The 13,627-nt window shown below is 42.3% G+C and overlaps 1 protein-coding gene across 1 annotated transcript in view; it reads left to right on the top strand.

Annotated features, from left to right (window-relative positions):
- The window catches only part of TP63 (tumor protein p63), a 212,365-nt gene that overhangs the window by 24,199 nt on the left and 174,539 nt on the right, over positions 1–13,627 (top strand). The window lies entirely within an intron of this gene.

Below are 13,627 nucleotides of genomic sequence, written 5' to 3'. Positions count from 1 at the left end.
CTTTAGTGGAAGATAAATGATAGTTAAATGTTTGTATGCAATGATTCCAGAATGCTTTATTTTAAGACAATCTTCTGCTTCTCAGCTGGAATGCCGTCCTTGTTTTAAGGAATGCCGGGGATGATATGCCCTTTACAGAGAGGGAATTTCCAATTGAAATATAATGCCAGCTGCAGTCTTGTCTGCGGCAAGACTGTCCTCTCCTCTCTGCACAGCTGTACCCGGCCGAGTAATGACAGTGCAGACATTGCAGTGCGGGGGAATTCCAACAACCAGCTCTGCCAGTCTGCCAGATTGTACACTAACATGCTCACTAACGGCCCTCCCGTGTCCAAAGCAAAGATTCGGTCTTTCTGGTAATCCTCTCACTGAATGTTTATTGTCTGATGTTGTTCATGTGTACTGCCCTCACCAAAACAACCATGCAGAGTTGTTTAAGGGTAGGAACACACTAGGCAGAATCGCATATGCGGTAGGTGCAAAAGTCATGTGCAAACAACTTGTGCTTTTAAGATTATTGCATGAGATAGATGTCCTACCATATCAGAGGGTGGTGGTGGTGGGTGCAGGGCAAAAACGGTACCAGGTGGATCAGCCTCAGAAGAAGCACCGCCGTGCGAAACGGCCTTTAGGCTACCATTTTTGCCCTGCACCCACCACCACCACCCTGATATGGTAGGACATCTATCTCATGCAATAATCTTAAAAGCACAAGTTGTTTGCACATGACTTTTGCACCTACCTCATTGAATGCAAAATATTTATATGCTGTGATTTATATCACACTGAAAACACATTTAAATCTGAATCAACTGCAGTGCCTGATGGAACTTTTTCTTTTCTCTGATGATCCATGATATATATATCTGCTGGCAACATCATGAGCACGCAGTTTCTTTAATCAAGGTGACGTTTGAATGTCTGTCATTTCCTACCTCTAGTGATACGACTGCATGCCTTGTAGTACCGGTAGACCCTACACTTCCTGACAGGATCGCATATGCATTTACCACTATGTGCTATGGAAAACGCATATGGAATTCTGCTTAGTGTGTTCCTACTCTAAAACAAAATATTTTCTTGTTTAGGCTTGAACACACACTACACTAAACTCAGCCGAGGGGGGTGCTGTAGACCACTTCTGCAGAGAATCTAGTAGATGTTCAGTGGCCCTGAGCGGGAGATGTGGCATTCCAGATCATATTGCCCAAACGCTTCCTGAAATAATTATTTTCTCCTGTGCTCTATCATGTGCCACACATTAACCATCCACCGCCCTCCACTGTCACAGAACGTGTCACTAGCCTGCATGGCTACCGACGTGTCTATTCAGCCTCGTTCAAAAAATGTAGCCTGAGGCATCATGCCTGATCCCTGTCAGGGGACAGGAGTCTCAGGCCAGTTTCACACTGCAAACTGGCGGCAGCGTTGTGGTGCGTTGCACCGGCTACACTGCATCGCACCACCAGAAACAGGCCTTCAGGAAACACTGCAGTAGTACGCGTTGTTCCCTATCTGGCCACTAGCCAAGCGGGAAGTGAGGCGCACTTGCGGTCACTTCCTGCTTCGGGGTATGCAGAAGTGCACGGAAGTGTATTGTAAAAAAAAAAACCTGAGTTGCCATAGACTAACATGACTTCCGGCCCGATGCAGGTCACCGTGGATACCGCATGGTAACGTAGTTCTGCGCTAGCTTCCGGTGCAGCATACTGCAACGTGGGAAGTATGAACTTCCCCATAGGGTTGCATTAGGCTGAGGTAGCAGTGCAGCAATTTGCTGCACCGTCAAAGTGAAAGGGCCCTCAAGTGTCCTGAAGGCTTTAGTAGACCCTCTACAAACAAGTGTTTGCTTTGTTGTGTCTTTTTTGCAATGTTTGTTACAGGATAACTGTAACAAGAGGGGTATGGAGGCTGCCCTGTTTATTTCCTATTTGCCTGGCAGCCCTGCTAATCTTCTGCCTCTAATACTTTCAGCCATAGACCCTGAACAAGCATGCAGATGATCAGGTGTTTCTGACATTATTGTCAGATCTGACGAGATTATCTGCATGCTTGTTTCTGGTGTTATTCAGACACAACTGCAGCCAAATAGACCAGCAGGGCTGCCAGGCAACTGGTATTGTTTAAAAGGAAATAAATATGGCAGCCTCCATATACCTCTTGTTACAGTTGTCCTTTAAGTCTAAATGGTTTATTTCTAGTGAAGTTTTTTTTTTTAGTCGATAAATAATACATTAATAAAGCAAGAATCACTTCAGAATACAAAATATTTGTATTGTTATATTTTCATTGTAAAGTTGCTGATTTTCAGACATTAAAAGTAAATTGTTCTGACTTGTGCAAATATAATGCAGGCTGCATGCAGCTTGAAATCAAATGCACGTTCTGCACATTTTGATTGGCTCAATGCAAAGCTGCATAAAATCTGCATAATACTTGTATGCAAGTCGGAATTATTAGCATCTTATTGACCATCTCTACTGATATACTGTATGTTCGCACTGTCTGGATTGTCAAACATAAAAGGATTAAAAATTCAGGAAAAATACAAAACCCAGACTGGACCAGGGGACAGTGGAGGTTCATGAATAAAATGTGGCCTAGGCTGATATGCCGGGTTTTCAATTTATGTAATGTTTTAAATAAAAAGTAAATGATATATAATACCCTGTAAAGTTACCAGCCTAAAATAGCAATTATTAGTCTGCTATAAAGCCCACCATTATGCATGGGCTCTTTAAGAAATAACAAACAGGAAGAACCCCACTCAAAGTACCATGTTTAAGCCTAGGGCATCAGAGTGTGGTGCAGGCATATGTGTGGGAGCATGTGCAGCTTGTAATGCATGTAGTTAGTCCACCCAAGGGTCCTTTTACACTTAATCAGTTGCTCTCAGTTATAACTGAAAGAAAACTTATTTACAAAGTAATGCCCATGTTTTCCTATGGCCTCTTTTACACTTGACGCGTTTTAACTGAAATCTTTTTCCCAATGCACTGCTATGGAAAAAACGCATACCAACGCGCACTAACGCATACTAACACACACTAACGCATACCAACTGATTAAGTGTAAACTGGGCCTTAATGTAACATGTAAAACATAAGAGCGGAGCTAGTGAAGCCATACCTCACAACTGTCCCGATATAGGCGGGAGTGTCCCATTGCATGCCCCTCCCACTGCCCCAACCCCAGCAGCTTCTATCCCAACATATTCACTTCACACTTTAGTGCAGAGCTAGGCCCCCCCCCCATATGTGTGCAGGGATTTCTGAAGCAGAGGAAGAGAGGTGAGAGAGATTTACATCACAGATGTTCTGGTACCTTATAGTTCGCCCTCCATAAACCTACAAACATGCACAAAACCGCACCACAAGTGTGCTGGCTAGCTCAGCTGTCACTTCTCTCTTGCCTCCCCTGCCTGTTATAGGTAGCTACAGGTGCCCCTTAGCATAAGGTAGCCAGAGGTACCCTCAGTATTAAGTTCCCCCAACTGAAGGTAGATCTCGTCAGTGGAATGCTGACAACCAGGTGAGTAACCTCTCATTTACTCAGGGCTCTGCATGGGGAAGGAGGAAGTGAGGTGCTCTGGGAGGGGAGTGAGTCGCCTTTCCAGTATGAGACGCCTGTAGGCATGTGCCAACAGTGCCTTATGGTAAACCGGCCCTGAGTGCAAGTGTGTATGTTTATACACTGGTGAGTTGAGGGAGAGGTTGTGTGTTTTCATACAGTAGGCTTGATTCATACAAGTAGGATAACTGCTAGCACAGCAGTTATCACGTAATCTACCGTGCATGAAGGTTTGCACACGTAAAGCATTACGTTTGTGTGTAAATGAAGGTTTGCGTGCGAGAACGTAATCCTTTAGGCACGAAAACCTTCGCGCTTGGCAGATCGTGTGATAACTGCTGTGCTAGCAGTTATCACGCTTTTGTAAATCAAGCCCAGTGTGTGTTTAAAGCGGTCTAACACCCAGCATTACAACTTTGCTTTAAAAGATTGCTTACAGCTTAGAAACTATTATGCCAGATTTTTTTTTAAGCAGAAATTCACTGAATGGGTTAAACATGACATTTTAGTTTTGCATTTAGCTAGAAATCCTTATCTGTGCTGAAGTTTAGTTACAAAAGTATCTTTGTTTGGAATGCAAATAGACCTCTGAAAAGCCTGCGGGGGAAGCCCTCTGTGCTCTCTCAGAGAGGTGTTTGTTTATTACATTGTAAATAGATACATTTGTATCTAAACCTCAGCACGGAGGAGGATTTCTAGCTAAATGCAACACTAAAATGTCATGTTTAATCCATTCAGTGAATCTCTGCTAAAAAAAAAATCTGGCATAATAGTTTCTAAGCTGTAAGCAATCTTTTAAAGCAAAGTTGAAATGCTGGGTGTTAGACCACTTTAAGTGAGATTGAGAGTGTAGTCATACAAGGGTTTGTGTCTCGCTACAAATTGCGTGAGCTTTCGTGCTCCTGGAAATTACCGCTATAAATAGTGGGAGCTTCGCTTAGGCCCCCAAAATTCCATCTATTGCTGCTAATTACCACTCGAACACTGCAAAACAGCATTTAGTGGAAAGGAGGGCGCCGCCATAGGCTGCAATGATAAAAGCAACAATTACCCACAATAGAAAAAAAAAATAGGCACCTACCGTCGCTAACTGTAACCGCAATTGCCAGGCACCCAAAATGCCATCTATTGCCGCATTTTATCGGGCACCTCCGTGCATCCAAATTTCCTTCCATTGCCGCTAATCGCGGCTTTTCTCTTTGCAGCCTATGGCGGAGCTCTTCTTCCCACTCTGCTCTGTGCACCTTTTTTCCTGATTCAGAGCACTCTCCCTGTAGCTTGGCTGCTGCTCTGAGCTGAGACCCCTCTGCTGCACTGCTGATAAGCTAAAAACAAGAAACACCAAGAGCCCCAATAGTGTAATATGTACTGGTAAATGGTTACTAGATAGAGTAAATATTAATACTCACAAACCAGGGTTACCATTAGGCGACCACTGTAAAGGCAGGTGGGGAGATTTTCCTGACCCCACTCAGGAATAAGTAGTCGCTCTCTGTAGAAAAAGGGGGTTCAACCCTCCACCCAGGGTGGACTCAATATTATGCAGGAGAACAGAGGCGCTAAAAGGAAGCTAAATGAGCTTAAAAACCAAATTCTTGGTAAATAGAGGAGGTAGTGGTGGACTTACCTCCTCCAAGTAGACACACAACGACTGTAGTAAACACAGTCAATATATTTTATTTATGAACTCCAAATATGCAACGCGTTTCGCAGGTTTGATCCCGCTTCATCAGGCAATAACAACGGAGCAATAGCATATGTGGTCAGTAGAAGAGCCAGGCACCTCTCCTGCATAATACTGCTGATAAGCTGTTTAATATCCCCGGCGATTAACTTTAGGTGGCACAATGAGAGGCAAGATATACAGGGCAACAATATATACACAATTGCACTAGCCCTGCTGTTAGATATTACATTTTTTTCTTCATTTCAAGGGGCTTTAAATTCACTTTTCCTTTAGATAATCTCTTTAAGGGGTGCCTAGTGGTATAACTACAAAGAGGATTTATAATTTTGACATGGCACTATCACCTTAAAGTGAACCTGCTGTAGAAAAACAAGTGAAGTGAATGCAACATTTTAATAACGGGGTGAAATGACGCACGCTTTTATTTCTGAGCTCATCTTATGTTCAAACCAAGACATATTTTATATATAAACCTGAATTTGCTCTATAGATCTGAGCTTTAGCTTCCTCACATCCCACATGTCCTTATGTTTCCATTTTGGAGGGAAAGTTCAAATTTGTGAACCATTTCTCTATGATAGTTTTGCTCTTCAGTTGTCCAATCTTATGTACTGTATATGTATGCCTAGATAAAGGTAGGATTAAACTGAAGCGAGAGTGATATGGAGGCTGCCATATTTATTTCCTTTTAAGCAATACTAGTTGTCTGGAAGCCCTGATGATCCTCTCCACCTCAAATACTTTTAGCTATAGACCCTGAACAAGCATGCAGCAGATCAGGTGTTTCTTCTGACATTGTCAGATCTGACAAGATTGGCTGTATGCTTGTTTCTGGTGTTATTCAGATACGACTTCAACCAAATAGATCAAAAGGGCTGCCTGTAAATCTGGTATTGTTTAAAAGGAAATAAATATGGCAGCCTCCTTATACCTCTGACTTTAGTTGTCCTTTAATACAAGTGTTTATACTTTGACGAGCAATCTGTAAGGCTTGGTGGTGTATTCTCCACAGTCAGCATGCAACGCATGAGCTGACGTGGAGGAGGTACACACACTAGCACAAGGAAACAGGCTATCACTAGTATAGTGGAGGGGAGGACTGACTCCAATAGGAGATTGTGGCGCACAGAGCCGGTGCAGATCCGACAGCCACAAACAATACTTTCGCTATAACGTCTCAGCGCAAAGTAGCGCTGAGCGCATAAACCAGAACTGAGGAGATCAGGACAGGTAGACAGAATGAACGCTTGCTAGCTAGCCGCTACTCAGTGACAGCAAGCGTCCAAAACAAGACAGACTGGAATGAGGCAGCCAATGCGTTTGCAGCGATGGCGTGTCTCACAAAGACAGGACAGGATAGTCAGGAAATAGCAGGATCAAGATAGATGAATGTAACACAGACAAAAATACAATAAGTATGTTTTCCTAGCGTATTACAATTACAGCTATCAATGAAACTATTTGTAACGTCTGACTAACATATGTATATATCGGCAATGAACCGATATATGACATAAGCAGGAACTCTGACTAGGACAGGAGTAATACAGGGAACAGGACTCAGAAGGATTCGCTATCTCTTCGCAGAGATGAACGCAATCCACAAACGGTAACAGAACAGGATTCAGAAGGATTCGTTATCTCTTTGCAGAGATGAACGCAATCCACAAACGGTAACAGAACAGGATATAAACAGTTCGTGTGCGTATACATCAGCGACACTGATGTATCAACGTAACACGAATACAAGGAAAATAATAAACGTGCTGGTATGCATATATATTGGCAATGAACCAATATATGATGCAAAGACCAGCAAAGTATCTTTAGAACAAGAAACACGATCGGGGGCTGAAGCAACAGCAAGACAGGCTTAAACTGAAGCTATGAAAACCCGAGGAGTCCTGCAGGAAGCAGATCTTTATACTGAGGTCATCCAATGGGAGCAGACATGCAGATTCCCACACAGGTGAATGATAATCAGTCACAAGCTGACAGCAGGGAAAGGCAGACAAAGCTATGCAGCTTGCATGGAAAGAGATCAGAACTGCCTGAGCTGCAGCACTACTACTTCGAGCAATACCTGCTGCAGCAGCGATCATGACACAATCTCTAAATTATTGTATGGGTTCTTTTAAGGCGTACCTTATTTTATAAAACATTCTTTGTGACCAGTGCAAATATCAGTGAATATATTAAAATTGCTTTTGAATTATTAATTGTCCTTCTAACCTTCCCTAAATATATTTCTCTTTACGCATTTCAAAAGATACCGGTAGGTGTTACGCAGTTCTGTTAATATACATACCTCCTTATTGGCTGTAGAGGCGAGTGTACTGCGTCATGGTACCTTCTCTTTACAGAATAGAAACAGTTGACTCCTCCCTCCCCATCGCACTACTGCCTGATCCTGACGTAGGGGACAATTTCAGGATCTGGAGGATGCTGCCAGCAGCTTGCTGCAATCTATACATAAGAACTGAAAACATAAATAGCAGTTGCTTTGATACTTCATACCTGGAGAAAAAGGACCACAACTGTACACCTGGTATCCCTCATGAAAGCTTTATTTGATGATAATAGTGCGTTGCTATTCAGCTTTCCATAGAGTATGGTATTATTATGATGATTCATTTTTAAACTGTCTAATAGCACCTTATGTTATGAATGCCCTCTTGCAAATCTAAGCGTGTTGCTTGGTACTGTTTCAACACAATGATTATTTATATAAAAGCCACAATAAAGACAGCCAGACAGGATTCCTATAGGGGTCCATGTGATTGAGCTGAGCCACACTATCTGATTTTCACATTAATCTAATTTTGTGTGAGAAGTTACACTGAAGCAGTCTTCCAACAGAATATTCTATCCATGCGTAGGCATTGTCTACTTGTTAAAAGGGCCTCCTGGATGCCACCATAAACACCTTGAACTTCTCGGGCTTTGAAAACCTCCACCTCCTCCTGGGCATGGATTGGACAAGGGCTCTGGGGGAGATAGGAAGGCTTGGCCACCCCTTTCTTCCAGAGCCCCCCCTAAATCATGGACCATGCAGACTGGTATAGCTCAGGGTGTGGAGTTCCACTTAGTTCAGCCTCCGCATTCTGGCTATCCCAGCCTGCAAGGGGTTAAAGGAGTTTGTAAGGGGAGACCTCATGATGTCCATTTTCATGAAATGTATACAATGTGTATACAGAACTCAGATTTCACAATGCAGTACAGTGTACCGCAGCAATGTGTCATTTTACCCAAATTAAAAAGCATTTTTCCTATGAAACTAAACTTTAAAATCAATTTTCTCAAAAACAACATAGTCTTTTCACAACTTTTTTTTTACCATGTTTCTAGTGATCTCCCTAAAATATGTGGCAAATTTGGTGATGATGGCATGTATGGGAGCTTTGATAGTAACCATGGAAATCTATGCCATTTTTTTATAAATTCCTTCAGAACACGAAAATCGAAACACCATATTCGGTATTGCCTGCAAAACACTGACTTTCGACAAAATCAAAATTGAAATTTTTCAATCAGCCCTATTAGCCAGGAAGGCAGAGGTACCATTTGGCCCCTTGATCAGAGGCAACCCACATGTCTTTCTGGGAGGGTGCATTCTCAGTAATTTTTTTTAATGTATTTAACTCTTTGTGATACACAGGTCTGTAGTTCATAAAAGATCTCCTGTAACTAAGTGGGGGCAGCTATTTAGTCACCCACTTATGAATGCAGTGATAACATCACAAGTATCCCTTATTGTATTACCAGCTAGTCCTTAAAGTGAACTTCCAGACTAAAAATCTACTCAGCAGCACTGAAAAGGCTTGGTGTTTCTTTAACAGTTTCACAGCATCAGAACTTTGTTTTTCTTACCCAAGCCTCATTTTTAGCTGCACAGAAGAAAACTGCCTGGGCATTTTTCCCCTGATGCTGTGCAAAGCATGATGGGATTTCTGATGTTGTTGTTCTCATTCTGCTGTTTTGGTACATTATTTTTATTATTTTGAATTTGAGGTATAAAGCCTAGCGCACGCAGCTGGGAGGAGTGATCAGGACACAGGACAGTTGGAACTGTGTCTCATGCTCCCCGTCACTTCCTTTTAACCAAAAAGATGGCTGACTCCATGAAAAAGATGGCTGCCCCCATGAAATCACAAACCTTTGCCTGTTTTTTTAAAACAGGGTGGATGAGAGATTAGCTTGCCTATCTATTTTAATTAACTTAATGACAGTATGTTTGTTTAGGCTGAAGTTCCCCTTTAAGACTGGGAAAAGGATGCTTTGGAAAGGATGCAACTAAGTTGCAACAGACTATGAAATGTTAAAAGCCATTATTGCTCAGGAGTTCGAGCCTCATTCTTGCTGACTCCCAGCCATGGTGGGGTTAAGAATATCTGATGCAGATAAGTTGAGGAAACTTCTTATAAAATATGGAGCATCATTAAGTGGTCAATGAACGTCAGGTGTAGACAACATTGTGAATTCTGATAGGGACCCTGCCCGAAAGAGTACTTTTTAAATAATGTTTAAATCCTTTTATGCAAAGATCTATCACAGAGCTGCACGGATCACCAGGTGTCAGCAGCAGTAACCCACCTGCTCACCTGCCACCTGTTAATCATCAGTTCTCCGAAACTCCGCCCCTTTATCAAAACCACTGTGGTGTTTCGTTTTTTTGTTTTGTTTTGTTTTATAAATAAAGTGTTCTGAAGCTCTGTGGCTGAAGAGCCTGAGAACACTTTGGACAAAGATGACCAGGGTTGTCTTGTCTCTGAAGGGGGTGGAGTTTCAGAACTCTAATGATTTATGGTTGGTGGGTGACTTACTGCCGCCTGCACCCTCTGATCCTTGCAGCTCTGTGTTATAGCTTTATATTAAAAGTATATAAAATATAAAATGTAACCCTATACTATTGCTGAAGTCATCAAATATTTCAACTATTTTTGATAAAGAGGAAAGTCTTCCTCTTAGTGAGAAGATGGGCAGTCCTAATTTCAAGCCCTGTGCTAGCTTTACCTGTTGTTTTCAGAAGTGGTGAAAGATTCTTAATGGGTGATTTAAAAAACGTTTTTTAAAGGGAATGATTACTAAACTGGGAGTTCAGGCACCAGGTCACAGTACCTACTATGTAGCCAAGGGCTTTCTCAGCCCAGAGCATAGGGTTATATATCAGCGTGTCTAGCCCAGCAAGGAGTCAACCTTATGCTAGAATAGCAACCAGCCAAGTGTCACACAGGAAAGTTTTGAAGACACGCTTTGGCTTAAATTGCATCAGTGATAAATTGGACATGTTTGTTAAGTGAAGTACCAACAGAGGGAGACATAACAAAGTGGTCAGCGCATTTTCTCATTGGTCACTGTTCAGCAAACTGTGCAACAGTGTTTACAGAATATTGTCAAGGACAGAAAACATAGAAATAGGAAAACCTTGTTTGAGCATCGTTATTTTCTGACACAACCATGCATTTTTATTTATAGATATGCGTAGGAGTGTATCATTTATTATATTTATAAAGTGTGAACCTATTATGCAGCATTGAACAATAGATAAGTAGGGAGACAGGCAAAAAGGTACATGGTACAGGATACAAGATCATGTAATGGAGGTTAAGTCTTAGAGGCCACATACCGGTAGTTCAAGCCCAAATCAGTCCGCAGGAAGTGTACCCAATGAAGGGGGTGCATGGTCAAGTTGGATACACTAGAGGGGAGGACCCTGCCAGAGACTTACAATCTAAAGGGAGGGGGTGGGGACACGCTAGATATGGGTTGCATAATAGGTGCTCAGCAGAGTGAGTATGGTATTGATGCAGGGGGGTCTTGAAGAGGTGTATTTTGAGGGCTTGTTTGAAGGTTTTGAAGGTGTTTAAGGATGGGACTTTAAACTTGATTTTCACAGTTTGACAGTTTTAGCCCTCCACTGATGTTGGTAACTATACCATGTTCCTGCAGAAGGGAAAAATGAAGCCTTATTTGGTGATTTAGCTTATGTCTTCAGAGTCAGGTGAGGATATGCAAATGCAGATGCAATGTGCAGAGCAATGTGCTTCTACTAGAACATTGCTCACTTTTCAAAACTGATCAATGACTTTACATTCTAGTACCAAAAGTCAAGTCAGTTTAATTCACACCCACTCCTCTTTAGGCAGTTCTAGACAGCATATGGCTAGGAGAAGACCATGCCACTTGGTTAACATTAAGTCATCCTTCCACCCAGTTTGAGACCAGGGATGTTTCACACACCATATAGAAGGTAAACCACAGAAATCTGGGCCTGATAGGTTGTACACAGCACAGAAGTCCTCCATGATAAATACACTTCAGTGATTAGTCTATTTCTCTCTTTGCCCTGGTAAAGAAGTCTTGCATTCCTTGAGACTTTGACCTTGCCTTTCAGTGACATTTGGGTCAGGTGAAAATGCAGGCTCGTATTTCTTCAGGGGCTCCTAGCTAGACTATGAGCAAGGAGTATGTAATTGTTATATATGCTAACTGGGCAGCTACAATCCCTCTCAGAAAGCATAGCTTGTTTGCCACATCAACCTTTGACCCCGCCTTTTGGCAGCAGAAAACCAGTCAAGCAAAAACATAGCCAGTCTTCATCAGCAACTCATTTTTAAAGGTAAACTTTCACAAGAAATGTCCACAAGGTGACATATGCAAATAAGAGCTAGCTACATGTATGCCACATTATATACCAGATATCATTCAAATGAAAGGTTAATGCAATTATCATTGCACTGTAATAACATGTGGTAAATGCATGCATTTGGCTGAGTGGACATGGGCTAAGCTCCTCAATCCTGTCTAAAATTCTTTTGAAAAAAAATTGTTTTTGCCATTCTCACAAAGGTCTTTTACCTTCCCTTGCTAGAAATTCAGGTGAAAGTAAGGTGAAAATCTACACTACTCGTCATTCATAGTCTACTACTTTGGCCTACAGAGATTCATTAGCTCAAGTTCCAATATTCTCACAGATTCAGTACTTCACATACTTAGTAACTGGCAATGACTGTTCCCGATTTTAAACTTTGCAGTACCCACTGTCTACAATCGACACTCCCACCCACCCACGCAACCAACAGCATTCTGTCCAACACCCTTACTAGTGATCGCTGGTTTGAATGGACTCCCCTCCATTGCTCTGCTCTGCCCCCGTTTGACGAAAAAACAGTACATGCTCTGTCTACTCGCGCTCTCTGTAATTTCGTGCTTCTGCTTGGATGTGCATGGCAGCCAAGAATATTCTGGGCATGCAAACTTGAGAAATGAAACTCGTGTATGAGCAGAACAGTACTTGTCAAGTATGCATACCCATAACACTCCTGGTCTCAGCTGCTGTGCACATCTGGGCAGCTGGGTAGGAGTGTAAAATTACAGCAGGGAGTGTGAGTGGTCAGAGCATGCTCTCCTTTTTTCTCTGTGCGACTGACTGCAGTCTGAGCCACAAATGAATGGGGGGAGAGGGGGCAGAGTAATGGAGAGAAGCCCATACAAAACAAAGAACAGGTATGTAGAAGGATCTCGTATTACACACGCTGACATAGATATAATGTCAGCTCAAGTACCATTTAAAGAGTGAAAATTTGCACTTGGGGATTTAAAGAGAAGTGCAGTGACACATCTTAAAATAAAACAGGAGAGGGTTAAACTTTAGCACAGAGACTGCTGCTGCCATAAACTTCTCTAGAGAAAAAAAGCCATACATTTAGAGGGAAGAGATACAAGAGGGAAAGGAGGAATGCAGGGCTCAGGTCATTAACAGCGGGTGGCCAGCAATAAACTGACAGTTGGAGGTGGGGGAGAGCAAACTAGTAAAGCTGATATTACCTATCCATGGAGGTGTGCAGGAAAACTCACAGATCAGGAGTTCTGCTCTCTACCGTACAAACCCTGGAAATTCTTACAGCAGCTTGTATGCCCCACTGATCATACAGAGGACAGGATCATTAGGTGACAGCATATGTAGCAGAGGACTCAGACTTTCATCACACTGTGCGGTCGGAAGTAAGGGGGATGCTTGGAACTCTGGAATTCAGGCTTTAGAAAGTATATGCAGAACAAAGCAGTGCAACTTTGGACCAGGAAAGATGATTTACTTTGACATGTGACCTCTTATCTCTCCGGAGTCCTATCACTCTTCTTTTTTTCTGTCCAAGGCCATGGCCTTTGTGGCCTTCCCAGAAATGTTTCCCTGTCCCTTCCTGTTCCTTTTAACAAAATTTGTACTTCACAACCAAACTTTTTCAGTCTTGGTTTACCTTTCCTGTATTCTGGGTCACTCACTGCCCTATTTGCAATGGAACCTAAAAAAACCTAAAACCACTTACAACGTATAGACACGTTTACTGTGATGTTACTTGGTACATCCCT

Source organism: Hyperolius riggenbachi, chromosome 4 (assembly GCF_040937935.1).
Source record: "Hyperolius riggenbachi isolate aHypRig1 chromosome 4, aHypRig1.pri, whole genome shotgun sequence".
In the NCBI taxonomy this organism is placed as follows: domain Eukaryota; kingdom Metazoa; phylum Chordata; class Amphibia; order Anura; family Hyperoliidae; genus Hyperolius; species Hyperolius riggenbachi.
The sequence above is the reverse complement of the archived record's forward strand: the minus strand, read 5'-3'. Positions and strand labels throughout refer to the sequence as shown.